The sequence below is a fragment of the Heliangelus exortis genome, chromosome 1, assembly GCF_036169615.1.
Source record: "Heliangelus exortis chromosome 1, bHelExo1.hap1, whole genome shotgun sequence".
Lineage (NCBI taxonomy): Eukaryota > Metazoa > Chordata > Aves > Apodiformes > Trochilidae > Heliangelus > Heliangelus exortis.
The window spans coordinates 169,488,528-169,507,701 of NC_092422.1; the positions used below are offsets into that span (position 1 = coordinate 169,488,528).

At 37.5% G+C, this 19,174-nt stretch overlaps 1 protein-coding gene across 4 annotated transcripts in view; it reads right to left on the reverse strand.

Annotated features, from left to right (window-relative positions):
* NRCAM (neuronal cell adhesion molecule) overlaps positions 1–19,174 on the reverse strand; it is a 151,291-nt gene that overhangs the window by 72,604 nt on the left and 59,513 nt on the right. Inside the window, exon 1 of one of the 4 annotated variants that reach the window (XM_071733615.1) lies at positions 7,328–7,431. The exons of the other annotated variants lie outside the window; for them this stretch is intronic. The gene's annotated coding sequence lies outside the window, so the exon portion shown is untranslated. Of the gene's footprint in view, positions 1–7,327; positions 7,432–19,174 lie in introns of those variants that run through there. 4 annotated transcript variants of the gene reach the window in all.

The following is a 19,174-nucleotide window of genomic DNA, read 5'->3' on the forward strand; positions in this document are numbered from 1 at the left end:
ATCTTTCCATAGTAAAAAAGAAAAATTTGGCTCACTCAGTCATCTCAATCTTTCTTAATAATCACCTTGTCCTCAGGGTTATTGATGTCCTGCCAATCCTCAGAGTGCCTGTTAATTTTAAAGGGTAAAATTACAGCTAATAAAGTCAACAAAGAAAATATCATTGGCTTTTATATTTCTCCTCATGAGAAAACTATGGAGAAACCACTTAGTACTTGAAGTTCCTTGACTGACAATCCTATATTAAGACCTACTAGCTTGTTATTCATTCAAGTCTGGTTTCATTATATTGTTGAGTTTATTTATGTTTTTACTTATCAGTTTCACGTGGCAGTAAGTCAAGTTCTTTTCAAAGTCTATTACATGAACAGCATCATCTTATCAAACTTTTAATTTTACCAAATATGAAAAGATTAAAATCAAGTTTTTGTCAATCATTTGTTTTACAAGCCCTACTTTCCATAAAATGATTCTGAGTAGAATTAATTTTACTCGTGGCCTTTAATTCCCAATCAGCTGAATCCTCAATCAGCTTTTTCCATATGTTCACTGTGATTTATATCAGGCTATATTTACCCTGTGCAATCTGCTTGTCTACTTTGAATCTGGGCAGAACACCAGCTTTCTTACAGTCTTAAGGAACGTATTAAAAATGAAAACCTGTGAACCAGAAATCTCCCCTCCCAGCTTCTCTGAAACTCAGAGGCAGACCCACTGCACCTAGACTTGATGACTGAAAACATGTAACTTCAACACATAATATTTAATATTTATTAATAGTTACTAGGACTAAAAAAGCTCTCCATCATAACATGATTCGTTGCATTTTTTCTTTCAGTTCACCATGTTACTTGCAATGATAAGTCAACAGCAAGAGAAGGAAATGATTGTGAAGTAGCTCACAAAACAGTGCTAATCCTGTTTCTTTTCTCAAGGCTTGGTCCTATAAAAATGAACCAAGTGTTTTCAAGCTTATCTGCTCTATAGCAGTGACCAACACACCTGACATGAGGACAGAAGCTCTTTCACACAAGTATCAGTACCAACTGCACAGCCACACAGCCCCAAAACAGGGAGATCCTAACTTCTAGCCTAACGTCAGTATCAGCTGGTCACCTAGCAATGTAAACCAGCTTCATTATCATTATCCACCCATTTGGCACAAATTCTGCACTTGCACCAGGTCATCTGACATCCACCCAGCTGATGCAGCCTTGCATGATGGTTACTTCTCAAGTCCAGCCAGGACTGAGAGGGTCCTACAAAGGCATGAATGCTAAGGGTCTACCTAACCACAGTCAACCAGATCAGTCTTTCAGCAGTGTTTTATTAGGGCAGGTGAAGGTCTAATGAAGATCTGTCTGTTTGGGTAATTCTTTAAGACATTCTCCATCCAGCAGCCACCTACACATTGCACAGGAGACTGGAGGAAACCCCAGGATTCCACGTTAGTTTCCATCTTTTCCATATTGATAAAGCATAGGCATCCTGGCCCTTGTCTTCTTTACTTGTTTCTGGGGGGTTTTATATTTTTTTGAAAACATTTTCTTCTCTCCACTTTCCTTTTGGGAGCCTCTTTTTCCCTGAACACTGTAAAATTTTATAGCTGCTAACTGCAGCTCATTGGTGAATCACTGCCACTACTGAGATGCAGCTAAAAAAAGCAAGGATTAGAAGTCCTTAAAAATTCCACACAGCAAAGTCTTATTCCTACTGTCTGCTCTAGAAATACAAGTGCCACATCCTAGGAGTGACCAAAACCAACTAGGTATAAAGTTCAAATGTCTAATTTAGTGCTGCAGATAAGCCCATAGTCAGCCACGATCCACAAACTTGGATATTCTTGAGAGCAGCCACTTAGGGTTGATTTTCAAAAGACCAAAGCAGGGCTGATCTGCCCTTTTACAGTTGCCTTACATATTCCTTGAGGACCTATACTGAATTTGGCTCTTCTGAGGATTTAAACAGAGCAGCACTTACTTTTAAGATCCTGCTCAGATTAAATTATAAACTGCTTTGGCTGGGGAGATTTACATACATGGCAAAGCAAAGCTGTGGATAGCCCTCTAACAGGGACGTAAACACAGCAAGCCTGGGAAGTTTAGATTCCTCCAGGGTCAAATCAGCAGCTGAACAGCATTTCTGGATTGAAAATTTTTACTGAGATGTCTAGTCGTGCTTCACCTCTTTTACCTCCCCACTTACAACAACAGAAGATGGAACAGAGCATAAAAGGAATAATTTAGTGCCATTTATTTCAGTAGTTCTTTACTGTCATTTCAGCCAGAACAAATATGCTTCATATCTTATGCATACTTGGCTGTCTTTCGAAGATTTGGTTACAACTTTGTAAACCTGTTGAAGACTACGAGTTTAGACAAGAGGGAGTGAAAACAGAACTTGCACACATTTAGAGAGAGATGGTTTGGCTTGAAGTGCATCGCTAAATATGGTGATAAGGGAGAGTAAAGTATTAATCTCGAATATTAAATTTTTCAGTGAGTTAGAAATCATTCTGAGTGAGAGAAAGGAAATGAAGAAACTACAGTTTTATACCACCTGGATGTTAAAACTGGTACCTACATGATAACAGTATCATTAGGATAGCTCTTCAGGAAGAGATGATCTAATTGAGACAGAACTCTAACAAGACAAATGTTTTCAAGTAGCCTATCTCTTTCCCTCTGAAAGGTTTTGCAATAAAGCAAAAAAGTGCTTATGACAAAATTTCCTATGAATCATCAGACTACTGTTACAGCCATACCATCCTGTGCAAACAGAACCAGAATTAAAACTGCAAAGTGGGCAGAAGGAAAATGCACCATCATCCTGAGTGAAGATTCCAAATTCAATGACTACAGTTTTACCTCATAAATATGCAAAAGAGACGCTCAGCTGATACGGTCCCTGAAATGCTAATTTCTTTACCCAGTGGATAGGAGGAAAGGGATCTTTTTTTTTAGGTTTGTTTTTTTTTTTTAACCTGCCAATATTGAAAAAAGAGGCTTCAGAGAGATTGCTTATGAGAAGGTAATAAATGTATTACTGTAGTTAGTTACCTTCTTTACATCCCTACATTTAACTCCCAAATCATTATCTGTCCAGAAGTATTCCTGCAACCCTGGAGAGACTTGAGAAAAACATACTGAGCAAAAGAGCAGAATCTGAATCAAACTCCTCCCTTTGGGAAGTAGAGCAGAAACCACTAATATTAGCATGAAATGCCAGAATAGTTATGCTAGGAGGAGGTCACTCAGAACAGGGACAGTGCCAGAATCTAAGGACTAAGGCATTCTGTCAGATAGAAAACCCTAACAAGTACAGGAACAAAAGAGGGTAAACAGTGCTGAGGGAACAAACTGTACAAACTCCAGCTAGCTGCTTCGGGTAGATTTTTTGGAGATGGGGGTTGGGGGCTGGCCACCTATGGGCAACATCTATTTAAAAGGCAAAAGTTAGCATGTTTGCTGGTTTATTTTTAATTACTTCTTTTGAGGGAGTTACAATTATATCCGTTAGCTTGGAATCTCTGCCCGTTATTAAAAACTCAAATGAACCAAGAGCTCAGATACAAACATTTCCACAGCACTGATTCATGCTGCCACTGTCCCCAGCAGTGGGACTTCAACAAATGAACCAAATCCTTAAAATGTGTTTGCAGACATCACCAGTGTTGTGTCACATTTCGTAACAAGGTCACCATGCTCAGCTCTGCTACTGAGAATCATACACAAAGGGATGACGAGCACAATGGTCAGAAAAAAATTGCCAATTTTAAGATTTTCTGACTGTATCACCTCTCTGTATGTGCAGCTCTAATTCTCTCTCAGTCTCAAATGATTAATAAATAAACACAAAGTGCTAACTAGCTTTGTCACTTCCATAAACCTGCCTGCTGCAGCTGTTCACCTTAACTCTATAGGTAAGTAAAGCAGGAAAGGATAGTACTCAAGTTTCCTTTTTTTTCTTCCTGCCTTTGTGGGGTTTTTTTGGGTTTTGTTTGTTGGGGTTTTTTTTTTTCTTTTTTTAAATATTAACTTGTAGAGCTTCCACTCCCTGAATATATAGGCTCTTGTGGACACTGTGGAGTACTTACTGCAGGTAGGTACTAGGTAAGGTAGTAGGCAAGTACTTTAAGCAAAATCATATAACAGGGCAAGGCTGTGTACTGTGTTGGTGCAAGGACACAACCTCCACTGCCTGTTGCCATCTTTAAGGGCTGACTTACTCAGCACTTCAGAAAGCAAAAGGAGGCTTTGTGTATTCACACAGGCACCTTGCCATCACAACATGGGTAAATCCTGCGAGGGTCTCCTCCTAGCAGGGCACAGAGCAGTCGGGATGCTCTGTCTTCTGCTTCGAAATATTAACAATAATGTCAGTCCTCTGTTAGGTGGCAGGTGGACACAGAGAGAGGATGGGGCAAACATTTCTTTGGGCTTGGAGCTGAGGGTGAAGGAGTGGGGGCAGGCAACTGTTGAAACAAAACACTGAGACAGCATTGAGAAGGTACCACATGAACACCACATTTTAGGGTTTGCTAGGTGGAGGCGAAAGGCAAGAAGGGAAGAAACCGTGCCCATATTTAAAGGCATTGAGGTTGGAATTACATGTTTAAATTTTATACACATGAAGACAGATATAGAGAAACTGAAAGCAATATAGTAACGCAATTTTCTATCAGTGTCAAAAGCTACAGTCTGGAAGATGATCAGGGAAAAAAACAAACCCTGAAAGGGCTCAGGAGTTTGCACATGCACATTTGCTACAGCTCTGCCTCCTTCAACAGTGAATTCACAGTGATGGATTGTTTCAGCATAGATTTCACCTTTAAACAAGGGCTCCAAGCTCACTACAGATATTTCACAGGAAGAAACAAGGAAAAGCTGAAGAAGCAATTATTAGGGAATATTTAAAAGCACCAAGGCCAAATGGCTTCAGAAGCCCTGCAGACCCACTACAGATCCAAGGCAAACCCCACAGAATCTGAAGCATTCAAGGCAGATTACAGCACAGATCACTGTGACTGTCATGACCCTGACCTCTGACTCTGAAGTACAAATCATGAGTATCCTCCTGGGTACCCTCTTCATACAGCTTTGACATTAGTCAAATCTATTGCCAGATGGACTAGAAGTGAATTATTTTAGTTCAGAGCATCAAAAGTGCCTTGGGTGAAACTGCCAGAGGCAAATACAACATCTTGGATGAACCAGTGTTCCACCCACCATTACTTCCCTGTGGAGTTGTGTTACCCCCAACTGCCACCTGCATTCCATTTACCACTACACTTTCCTTCTTTTTATAAATTATGTGATTTCTGCCAGTTTTACTGCCATTGACTACTAAATTTCATCTGGCTAAATACACAAGTGGATAGACACAATGTTGTTCATTGTTTTAATGGGACAACTTCAAATAACAGACACAATGTGCTAAAATACATATTTTGGGAATTAATCCCTCGCTCTGCTGGTGTTACTCATCCAAATCTGTCACTGCCTTTATCTGAACTTGGCTTGAATAAAATTTTTAAGATTTGTCTTTAATCTTTATTGCACCTGATTCTGTTAAATCTCTGTTCCCCAACCATTTACTTGTATCTGCATTATCAAAGACCTAAAAAAAAGCAATTCATAAACATAAATGAAGGGCTTATTTTAGCGCATTTCATGTTAATGTAAATGTCCAAAATTTCTCTGCTATTATGATTGTAAAGGATTAATATGGCTTTTTTAATTGACTATTTTTTATTTAATGTATCAAAAATAAAACTCTGCAGCTTAATTCTCTCAATAAATCCGCTACACTTGACTGCTACTAGTACAGTTTTAAAGCACCATTATCAAACTGAGACCTTCTAAATGAGATATGCAAACCACCATTTCCATCCTGTTACCCTTTCATTTAAAAATATGTTATATGTTAAAAATATTTTCAATTTTCCACTTAGAAGACTCAAAAAAACCAGTTAAGACCCCTAAAATAATAATTTTAGGTGCAATTTAAGTGAACAGCAATAGGACAAAGCCAATATAGAGCCTGAGTGAGCATTTTTAAATAAATCATTAATTCAAACCTTCAGGGTAAAAAACCCTCATTTATTCATCACGAAGTTAATCCAGTTTGTTCCCTAACTGGGAAATAGCTTTCCCAGCATTTTTTTGTATGTGTACGCTATTCATTAATGAAACAAAAAATCTTACCCAGGAGTTCATATCTATTATGTAAGTAAACATTACTCTTTGATGTTAAAATTTACATTGTTCACAGATTCATTTGAATCTCACATCCACATTACCACCGAGGAGATAAAAGAAATTTCTTTCACATTGCCATGTTTACTCCTGTTTTCTTTGACTTGTTACAACTAATTTAACCTTTAAATCAAGATCTCAAATGCAAACAGCCCACATTGCAAGAATACTAATTTTTTTTTTAATGATTAAACTCAGTGCAGTGCTGCACAGTTGCAATTGGATGAGGAAAAACTTTTTCATTCAATGTATTCTTCCAGATACTCTGTTTTCTCATATGAATACCACATATGATATCCTCCCACAAAATTAATATTAATTATTGAATTAAAAATTCTTCAAGATAAAGAAAAAAATAGCATTGCAAGAGGAAAGCATACTGCAAAATCCCAAAATAACTGCAAAAAAAAATTTTCTGAAATTCTGCTGATAGTACTGCAAAAGCACTTTACTACATAACTTGCAATCCAGACTGCATATTGGTACTATCAAACTAGTGAATGTATTATTTTATTCACACTAGAGAATGATCAAATTTAATCATTCAAAAATGAAAATAGCTTATTAACATATATACATATATAGTATTTGGATCACACAATGGGGCATCCAAATAAGCATTTGAGGTATAGAATATTGAGGCAGAGAAACAAAGCAGCATAATTTTATCCAACAATTGAATTCTTATTCTCATGAAAAGACTTTCCTAATTATGCATCTGTTTTATTTCCAAAATACCATGTTCTTTTTCTTAAGCCAGGTTCTTTGCTATAGAAGTGCACAAAAAATAAAAACCAAATAATACAGGTACACTCAACAGTATTTCTCATAGCACAATTATTAGAAATTATTTCATTAAATTCTGCCAGTTCTAGTTATTGCATAGTTATAATGCTGAATGAATATTTTCATGCAAAAGTAGCACAAAATACAAGCATTTCAAAAGGAAAAACTTCAAGAAACTGAAAAAAGCAAAGACATTTAAAAAGTAAAAATAAATAATATTCCTAATTAGCTTTGGTTACTTCGAACACTTGACTAAGCTTTATAGTTTTTATAAATTATCTTACTCTTTGAGGCAATTTCAGTCAGTACTGTGGTACTTAGAATAACGTTGTATCGAGGCAGCTTGTCAGTCAGATCCCTCTCCTTTGCACATCTTGAAATATTGATCCTTCAAAGAAAATACAAAGTACTGCTCACTTGACTCTCAAACAACACCTGCAGGTGATGCAGCCATATTACCATAATACTGTTCTGGATTTCAACATGCTAAGAATGCAAAATTACTATAAATCAACATTAAAGGCTAAAATTATTTTCTCAGCCATGCTAATTTGAATGAAGAGAGATGCTGTTGTCCAAGGGTTTTTAATTTTATATTAAATTGCCTTACTGCTTATACACCACAGAAACCATAACATAACCAAGACCAGAAAGTACTCTTTAATCTTTAATATAAAATTAAATTTTGCTGGATTTTCAATTTATCCAGAGACTTGATACCACTTAAAACTGGGCTTTTTTGTATTCATTTTAATCAAATATTATTTTAATTGGGTCTGTAAGGACATGTAGAAACTACTGCACCATTGGGAAGAAACTAATTTTTGATCTCCTGTTCTTACATCTCCAAAATCAGCCTGGTTTTCAGTCTCACCTTTAACTTCCCTTCAGGCATTATTCCCTAGGGTTCCAGAGCTACAATTCCCAATTCAGATTTGCTCAGAAGAATAATATATCTCAAAGCAGTACTTCTGGAAAGCAAGACTTACAGAAATGGGGACATCTTACCAACTTTTCCATTTGGTCTAGGGGAAGAATTTGAAGCCAGAGGTAGGGCTCCTGGGAAATGCTTCACTGAGCACATGGCAAGAGAAAAAGGAAAAGGCAACACTACCCAGCATGTAGTTTCATGATGCTTATGAAGGTTGCCACTGTGTATAAACACTACAAAATTAAGAGTGCCTCTAATAAAAGAGCAAGAAATCAAGGCAGTCCACAAGAACTGTGGATGTTCCACAAGAACACAACAAGCTGTGTTGTGTTCACCACAAGCTATGAACCACAAGTTGTGAATGTTCTGTATCTCTCCCTCCCTCACCCTGACCTCTCTCAAGTCTCCTTCCTCCTTGGAAGGCAGATGCTGCCTTTTCTTTCTTCCTAAAATCTGTAAGCCAGATGGGCACAACCAGACCAGTGGAAGATTCTCCATACTCTTGAGAGTAGCCAACTATGAAGAAGAAGGCAAATAAAGATCGTGGCTAACAAAGTCTATCAAGAGAAAAAAACAAACAAACAGACTTTGAATAACGACAGCGTACCTCATACTAAGGTAGAGGCTTTGAGATAGGGATTTTCTTGCCATCAGAACAATACAACACTAAATTAATGATAAAATACTTTCAGTTGAGGGTAGTTAAAATAGCTCAGATTGACTGGCAATACCAAGAAGCAAAATTAGGGCAGCCCTCTCCCAGCTCTGATTCCCTCCTTCCTTAGCACGAAGTTGACTCAAGCAGTTTCACTGCAACACTTTGGTAGGTAATTCATCATTTTGTAGCCTAAGCTGCAAGTTAAATTCATAAATATATTCTGCAATTAAGTCAGGTTCAATTTGTCTAGACAACATTTAAATTGAAACTAATAGCTTCACTCCCTGTCAAAGTTTAAATAGCAAATCAACTTTCGTCTCTACGTGCATGGAAATGATGCTTTTCACACCAAGACAGACATTAAAAATATCAAGAGTAGGCTTTTTCTGGTGGTTTGCTTTGGTTTTTTTTTAGTTTTTGTGGGGTTTGTTTTGTCATTTCAGATGTATTTTAGATGGGATTGGATCAAATTCATTAAAGGGATTATGTCACACTGGTTGCCTGTGCAGCAGTCACCAGACAGCAATGACCAAGGAAACCCTTGCACGCTTCCTGTTCCAGAAGGAAAAGCATAGAACATGCATCATATTCAGGGTTTGTCAGTAGGGCACACAAATACTGTCCTTACAACAATGAAATAGGAGAAAAGAGAAAGAGTTTGTATGTCCTTTAAGCTTCACATCGTAAGGTGGTTTGGTCTTGGGTTTTTCTTTACATTTGAACCAAGAGTTGAACACAAAGGCAACTGACTTTTTTGCAGCCCTTATTTTAAAAGGTTATAGATTTTCACAGTGCATTATAGGGTTCTCTGAATTCACATTCATGTCTAATTTTAAACTTTGTAATTCCTTCTTTAACAGGCCCTGGTTGCTCTAAAAAGGACTCATCTGGAAGCAGCCTCCATGACACCATGGAGGAGGTTGAGATGAAGTAAGACTTTTTCTCACTGTTTTTTCATCTTGACAGTGGACTCCCAACATTAAGCTGGGAAACGAATTACGTGCATTTCAACATATAATGCTTGCTGCTGGGCAGTTGCCAGGTAAGATAATAAAAATCCTGCTTAATTGAACCACATTCCTTTTTGCCACAAGGGCTAACACACTTGTCTATTTTTAACATTGCAAGATACATTTACATCACCATATGCTGGGAAAAGTGAGATACACCTTTTGTTTAATATCAAAAACCAGAATTTCCAGATGTATAGCCAACAGTTGGCATGACTGTGATGCTCTGAACTTTACACATGCTTTCTCACATGTTTAATCAGAGAAAGTTTGCCTAGGTCACTGCACTGGTTTAGCAGATACTGAATGTCACGAGGAAAACAGAAAGAGGAAGGAGAGACTCAAAGATTTAAAAAGGATAGAAGGATAGTTAAAATACTGTTTTAAACAAAATGAACCACTTATCATGTATTTGGGTCAAGGCCTCTCCACCAAAAAAAGCACTCAGTGAATTGAGAAAACAAATATAATTAAACTTGAACCAACTTGACTGCTGAGTAAAAACTAAGTTAGTCATGCAGTATTTTATTGTTGCCTTTGCTACTATAAAAGCACTAATGGCCAGGTTATAAAAGTAGCTCCTCTTTTTTGGCCAACAATCACTGTAGCTGCTTGATCATCAAAGTACTTTACTGAAAGGTACATTTCAGTACTTATCTTCCATTCATCCTAAACAACTAGGTATTGACAATGAGGTTCATGGAGACTAAACCAACCATTTTTCTTCTTTGGTTTGCTTGGTAGAGTCACAGAATTAAATATCTAACTAATTTCTACAAAATAAAATAGAAGCCAGATAGGTGTTTCACTGCACATTTCCACTAAAAAAATGCCACTGACATTTCATTTTACTATCTTTATGATTCAAAACATACCCTTGGATTTATTTCCAACAAGTGGCAGCATTGTTCCTACTGTAGTCAGCATGTGAATTTTTAATTCTGAGAAGTGCTGTATTCTTCAAACCCTGTATTTCATGTTAGAGAGATGCCAAGCCTTTAGTGAATTTCCCTAAGTTTTATATCCACCAACCCTTTACACTAATTTGTTCAAATAACATTTATTTGGTTTATTGGGAATAAAACAGTACAAAAAAAGTGTAGGCAATTGCCATACATCCCTGTATGCAGTCTCCTGCAAAACATTTCTAACACAGTATCATCCTCCACATATATTTACCAGGCTGCTTTTTATAAATAGTATAAACTGTGCATATAAAGGTTTTTATATCTAAAGACAGAAAAATCAGTTGTATATGTAAGTTACTAAATTTATAGTATGTAATTGGCAATATACATGTGTGTATATAAATATATACAGATGCAGATTGCAACAATATTTAGTCTTCCATATGACCAATTAGAGCTGTATTTCTCAACTTAATCAGAGCCTGTTGTTTTCCTACTCTCCTTTAACCCTCCTTCCCCAAGCTCTGCAGTTCCTGTGCTCTCTCACATCTCATACATCTCTGGCACAACAGATTTTTTTCTGTTTGTACATGAGTTTGAAAATTATATCACAGAATCACAGAGTTGGTTTGGGTTGGAAGGGACCTTAAAGATAATCCAGTTCCAAGCCCCCTGCATGGGCAGGGACACCTCACATTAGACCAGGTTGTTCAAGGCCCCATCCAACCTGGCCTTGAACTCATCCACAGCTGTCCTGGACAACCTGTTCCAGTGTCTCACCACCCTCACAGGAACGAATTTCTTCCTAATGCCGAACTTAAATCTCCCTTCTTGAAGTTTTAAAACATTTCCATTTGTTTTCTCACTACACACCTGTGTAAAAAGCCCTACCCCAGCTTTCTTGTAGCCCACTTCAGTTATTGGAAAGTCACTATAAGGTCACCTCAAAGCCTCCTCTTAGCTAGGCTGAAATCATTAAGTTATCTAAAATTCAAAACAATCATTACAAAGGAAACTGAAATAATTAAGGTATTTATGGGAAAATGGTTGAAAGATAGGTACTTAACAGAGCATTGGTTAGGTTAATATAATCCTTTGAATTGTGACAGAGAAGAGAATTAATCCAAGATTCTCCATTAATATTCATCAAATAATAAGTTAAACTGTGTGCCATGTTACATAAAAGCTCATAGGGGAGTTAAGATTTGCACAAAGTTCTGGCTACCATTTTAATTTCAGCTGTTGGTATAATTTTAGGAAGGTAAAAAAAGAAATTCTCAAAGCACTGTCTATCTAGTAAAATAAGAGAAACGTCACTTTTAATATGAATGCTGGCCAAGAGGCATCTCAGTGTGTAGGTGATTCCAAAAAGCAGATTTCAAAAAGCATGTTTCATTCATCTGTAAGAGTTTAATGTGGCATTCTTTCAAAAACAAATGGGATGCTGCTTTTGTGCTCACAACTTCCTAGCCTTTTACAGGCAGCACCCTGACCAAACAAGTTCCTGCCTCCACTTCTGCCAGGGTCATGCAGTGACAGCTTTTAGGCTGTGTTGAAGCTTCTCTCTCTCTTTCAGATGGTTGTTGTCTTCAATGGATTTAATTCTTAGCTATGTGAGCAAGCACACACGTGCAAAATATCCTTTTTTTTTTCTCTCCAAATTTTTAAGAATCCTTTATTTGCTTGGATTTTTTTTCATTGGAAGTATGGTTTTGGTTTTTTGGTTTTTTCATTGGAAAGATGGAAAAAGGCTTAGCTCTTTTTAGCTTTGTCATAGCAAACAGCAGTAACTAAGTCTATCAGCATAAAAAAAATTATGATGGCAATAGATAAACATTTCATTTTGTACTCTAAAGGTACTCAGCTACTTTAAAAACAAAAGCACTACTGACTGCAATTGACATCATAGAAGGAGTCAATAGGCACAAGACCTTTCACAGGAAGTTTTCGACTGAACAAGCTGTAGTTTTAAAGATGCTCTGCTCATGATTATATTCTTTACACGTGGTCTTATTGAATACAGAACACTATGAAAAAACACATTAACCTTCTTTGATGAAAGAAAGTGTGCTTTTTGAATAGAGGTGAAAGCACTCCTATAGTAATGAGAGTAGGAAGAGTCTTTCCTTTTGCCACTTGACTGAGACTGAGTGTGGCTGCAGGCAGAAGAAAAGGAACCTTCTACGGTTCCCAGAGAGCCTGTCCGTCCTTTTTTTCAAGGCTGTCATGACTTGATTTAAAGGAATTGCAAACAAGGTGGGGATAAGAGCATTTTGTGAATTATCCACAGGTTCAACTTTTTATTGTACTTTGCCAGGCAGAATTTTTAATTTCTTCTGTAGTTTTGCCATTAGATTAGGTCAGTAATTTGTTTTTAAAACTCTAGTATAATTGTTAAGATAAGAAGGATATATCCTCTTTAAAAACATCTTATTCCTTTTTATTCATGGCTGGTTTGGTGGCATTTAAAAAATTAATGAATATACTGACAAGGGACTGGATGACAATTTTCGAAGAAATGTTTTTGCTTTCTCTGGATAAACATTTGACAGCTTTCCTGCAGAAATGCATTTCCTGAATAACACTTTATAGAAATTCAACAAAAGGGAATTGTACTCCGAAGCTGTAACAGCCAAAACCACATGAACTGTAATTATTTTCAAAACTAAGTGGCCATCAACATTTGTATATCCAGTCTTTGCTGTTTTGTTCTAGCACTGTACACTGTCATTATCTGTTCTTTCAGCAGTATTAAAAGGCTTTACAGAGTGCTGATACTCAGTCATTTACTCTTTAGTGAAGCCACAGAGCTTTACAGCATTACCGGACCACATCACATATCAAAAGACACTTAGCTACTGCAAAACAGGGCTTCTGATGCCAGACAGATGACACTACTGGGCCATCACAGCATGCACATCTGCTAATTTTTAGAAGACCCGTGAGTGTTCAGGAATCCCAAAACAAAACCAAAAGCTTCTGTGGAATAAATATGAGATTACATCTTCTTCAGTGTGGACTATTTAGCAATGTTTCTGCTTTGGATTCTGCAAAACCTACACAGCGAAGTCTTTTAAAAGAGCCAGAAAATGTTGATGCTCTATAGATGCTTTTCCAAATGTAATAATTTTTTATTTCACAAAGGATTTACATAGGTTGCAAACAAAAAGGCAGAATTGAAGAATTTACCTATCACAAATTTTAGATTTCACCTTTTGCAACACAGGGTACAAAATCCCTGGTGTATAATTATAAGTCTGCAACCATGTACTACATTTTACTATTCTAATAATGATTCTAGCTGGATGCAAAATGATACTGTAAGTGTTTTTTCCCTCTGATGATAGTACCCACACTGCCCAGCCCAGTACTTTACTGAACATGTTATAGTCAGTGAGATTTTAGACCAACTCTGTTCAAAACAATGTTTATTCTTTCTGCCCCTGCCTAGTAAGTTTAAGGCCAAAACTTTTAATACTCTTAGACATAAACATACTAGACTAGGTTCCACAAATCCACTTGACAAAAACAGAGCCACCATCCCTAACTCTTCAACTTACACTGGTTTCTGGTCTACCACTGCAGGTCTGTGCCCAATTTAATTTATATTACTAGCAGGCTACAGGTTCTGTAAGGTTATGGACAAATGTCATCTTCCAGCTGGCTCAATTAACAAAGGAAAAAACAAGATATAAACAGATGAAACATCAAATGAGTGATTTAGCTGGCTCTCACAAGAAGGCACTACCAATTGACAAGGAGAAAGGCAGCCGAGAGGCAGTAAGATATTTTGCTGGCTCAGCTATTTAAAGAACACCCAGTCTACATGCTAAATTGAGAAATCACCATTTTAGAAAGCAGTAGCTACATTAGCATAGGATGTTGTGCTTCTTCAGCCTTTTCCTATTGTGAATGAATGCTGAAGTAGTATGATATCTTATAAAGCAATGGTTCATAACTGCTGCTCAGTTACAATGTGCAAACAAGGCCCAGGTGTATAAGCTGAATGAAACATCACACCCTGTGTCACAGAAAGCTTTGCATGTCCTTTCATGGCCACTCTCTTCTCAAATGAATTTGATTGAAAAAAGCATAGACATCTTTATGCACATCTTTCTACCTGTGTAAACTATGAAAAGAGCTTGACAAAATCAGGTAGGAAAGTAAATTAAGTAAGCTGAACTTCCCTACAGCAGTTATCCTATACTAAGAATGCAATCTCAACACAGACAGCCAATGATAACATAAAATATCTTCACTTAGTACAGTCAATAGGAATTCTTCTGAGTTCAGTTAGACAGGACTGCATCCAAACATGTTCCTCAAATCAAAGTACCAAAGGAGCTACACACCCTGCTGCAATGTGAGTGCTTCATGGAAACAAAATGAAGGGTATGCTGAACTAATGTCCTTTTAATTCAGGAGAAGAGCACTATTCAAGTAAACTGCTTTGCTGAGATCTGTGAGAAGAGAGCAGGGTGCAACAGAGTGCAGACCACATCTCAGAGGCTCCACTACTGTCAGACAGACAAGTCACAGGCAGCTATTGTACTAAACAGACAAGAAAGGTAACTGCATGAATAACAGAGATAAATGCTGACACCTGTCAAGGTAAAAATGCACATACCACATACTGTGCTTATAATCTGGTTGTATCCTAAGCCAGTGTTCTCTATAACCTTTTTCTCATATGCTCATATGTTCTCTGCAGCCCTGAAGGCAAGATCTGTAGCCTACAGCAGAGACCGCCACTGAACAACAGGTGTAGAAGTAAAGCTGAATTTTTGTAAAAAGAGATGTCGTGGTGCAGCTGCAAGAAGAATCACAGCTGCAGGAACACCTATTTTTACAATCTGTAACTCAGAGTTTGCAGTATTTGCTTTTTTTTTTTTTTCCAGGGAAGCAAACGTTGTTGCTTGTTCAGGTCATATGGCTGCTGGATGCTCTGAAACCTGAGGACATTCAGTAGCTCAGTGACAAACAACCTAACAATACCAAATACTGTACACACAAGATCCTACTTGAACACTGCACTAAAACCAGGAACAACAGACACAGGCTTCTCAGCACTGAACACTGTAAGGGCAGATGCATATAGCTCCAGAGAAGATCTCACATTAGCAGTTTGGGCACCTACATTCTCTAATAGGCTGTATGCTAAAGGAAAAGATATTTGTGGCTCTTGACAGCTACTACCAACCTCAGCAAGGAAATGCCTATCACAGCCCACAGAAACTACTGAAAAATCTTAGTCTTCTCCTGAGAGTTCAAAGTATTGCTATATCAGCATGAAAACAAAAATTAGAGCTGAAAACCTCTTGTGCAGTCGTAAGACCACACCATGACTTAGTAGAGAAGGAGGATGGAGCAGCACCTTGCACAGCAGTGTGGAAACACAGCTGTGGTGTAGGAGGAAACCTTTCTCATGGGCCTCTTCTAGTTCAGGTCTAAGCTACCACAAAGTCATAATCACAACTCCCTCAGAAGTTTATACTTCACCTGAAGCCAGACCACTGTGCAGTCAAGAAAATATCTTCCACAGAGTATATATACAGCAAAGAGATAATAGCAGTAATGCTGTTTTCCAAAATCTGGGTATATTCTTAGGGCTTCCCTCCAGTAGGAACCCAATGTTCTGGACCACTAGCTGCTGTTTTGTGGAAGCTTTTTCTGATCCTTAAGAATGCTCAGTCCCACTTGGTAAAGTGTGTGCCCTGCTACAGTGAGTTTGTGAGAAGAATAAAACTGAGTACCCTCCTTGGACTTGTAAATAAAGTAAACAGTTCCATCAATGAAAAATACCTTTATTCAGTTTTAAATGGCACAATAAACTGGCAGAGGTTTAGGGAAACTTTTTTGTTGGTCTTCCCTGATTAAGTACCACTGCTTAGCTCTTCATACCAAAATCAATTATCTAAATCCTCTCCAACTTCACCATTCCTCCCAGCTCCTCCAGATGTACAACTTTAAATTACTAAATGGATCTCATTTCTGTTTCAAAATGCATTATCTAAATGTTGCAGCAATGCTGGAAAACGTGAGGATGGTGGTGGTGACTTTTTACACATTATAATACATCCATTTGTGGTAAGACTTCAATATTATTGTTTCCATAGAATATATGGGTCAAGACCAGCCTTCTCAGCTTTCCTTCCTACTTACCAGTACTCCTGCAATATAGCTTACTTGCAAGATTATTGCAACAGCAGTGTGATGAAACAAGCTCTCAAACTGCTTTTCCTAACTTACTTTTGGGACAACAGTGAAGAGTCAAACACCTTGAAAGGACTACTTGGATTTTAAAAAGAACAGGTGTGGACCCAGTTTCCTTATAATTTAGTCATGAATTACTAACCACTTTTCTGCACCAGTGCCAAAAAATAAGTCAAACAAAATGCCCCATCAGCTTTTCTAGTGTTAATTTTCAACTGACTAAACAAAACATAGTTCTCTAGTGAGTGAATTGATTTTTACAAAAACCTTCAGCCTAAAAAGCTTATTTATAAAGTAAGTTAGAAACCGATAGCAGCATACATATTAAAACGATGAGAATCACAACTGTACTTCACAGGAAATACTGCTTTGGGGGCACTGTGTAAGGAATGAAACAAGATTCAGTGGTTAACATAGAAAAATAACTCTTCTGTGGTCACCATTAAATCCAACAACCACTTGCAAGCCGCTGGGATATTTTTTGTCTTTCCAGTGGTTTTTTATCAACTTACTGAATTCATCAACATTTGATTAACCTAAGATCCAAAGTGCTGCATCTGAAACACTATTACTTCCCCACATTTCTCAAACATCTGATTGTTCTGATAAATATCCCAAACTCCCCAGATGAACAAAATGCTGACTTTTTCACCAACAAACACCATGCTAGCTGATTCAATGAGACATGGAGAAGCATACTGAAAAAAAAAAAATAAATAAAAGGTTTAAAATATTCTCTAAGAAACTTAATCCATTTACTTTGCATGAATTGAAGTTGTCTGACTCCCCAGGGGTCTGCAAATTGTCCTTTTAGTGTATGAATAGTTTGGAAGAATGCTTGCTCTGTATCATTGTTGGAGATATGGATTTATCTCATGAGTTTTACAACTGCTTGAAAGACATTAATGAGTGGAAGCACAGTGTCCTGCAGTCTGCTGCTCTAGATATGAGGGAGCTTCTCTACAGAATCACAGAAGTACCTTGGCTGGAAAAGACCACCTGGATCATCAACACCAACTGTTAACCTAACACTGCCGAGTCCACCACTAAATCATGTCCCTAAGCAGCATATCTACACATCTTTTAAATATCTCCAGGGATGGTGACTCCACCACAGCCCTAGGCAGCCTGTTCCAATTTCTGATAACTGTTTCTGTGAAGAAATTCTTCCTAACATCCAACCTAAACCTCCCCTTGTGCAACCTGAGCTCATGACCTGTCACTTGTAGCTTTATTGAACAGACTGATCCCCACCTCTTTACAACCTCCTTACAGGCAGTTGTACAGAATGTTAAGGTCTCCCCCCATACTCCTTTTCTCTAAGCTAAACAACCCCAGCTCCCTCAGCTGCTCCTTGTAAGACATATGCTCCAAATCCTTCCTCAGCTTCATTCCACTTCTCTGGACACACTCTATTCAGCTCAATATCCTTCAAAGGCAAAATTCCTTCAAAGTCTGTGTGGTCTGAGAGCCACTATTTCATGCAGATAACTGGAGAAACTTGTCTGAACAAACTTAAACTAGTAGGAAGATTTGACAGTACCAATGGTAGCTTATTTTAAAAATACCTACAGGGTTTAAATCTTCTTTGCAACATTTTTCTCTTTTCTCTGGCTGGAAAACATCCATTCCTGCCAGCCAAACACCCATTTTCCTTTGAAGTACTTCCTGAGAACTTAATTGCACAGTAAATTGGCAACAAAACTTTCAAGTTGTAGACCAGCCCCAAGAGACTCCAGAGGGAACAGCTTGTAATTCTTAATTTATCTTTCCCTAGTCTGTGAGGAGGGTGGAGGTGTTCTACAGCCCTCATTCCATAAAATCAGTTTTAGGCTGGACCAAGTTTGCCGAGTTAAATAAAACCATATAGAAGACGTGGCAGTTCTCACCACACACAGTTTGAAGTTACATTGGAGTCACTTTTGAGAACTGGAATATTTGTTCAGATAATTAGTGAATTAAGCTACATAGGCATGAAAACTCAAATTTGGAAATATTTCCTATTTGAAAATGTGTTTCTGAGATAATTTAAGCATCTACACTTATTTAAACTCTCTTAACCAGATCTTTTATTCTTGGCAGATCCTCCAAAATTACTACTTGCCATATATTTCAAACTAGCAAGGTTCAAATGATGACACAGCATAAAAAATACAGTGGAGAGGAACATGAACTTATTAAAACAGGTTTTCTCAGTATCTGAAACAATTCTAGATTCTCAGTTTCAAACCCTCTCAAAAGAAACAATTGTCTATGACAAAACAAAATTAATCAAACTTCTTGCAAGATAGGAAATACAAAGATTAAATCGGAATGATTTCTTTCTAATGAAAATATCAAATAACTGTAGTTAAAATCCTGAAAGTGTTGGCATCATTTCAGGAAACTGTAAACCATAAGCCTCATGCAGT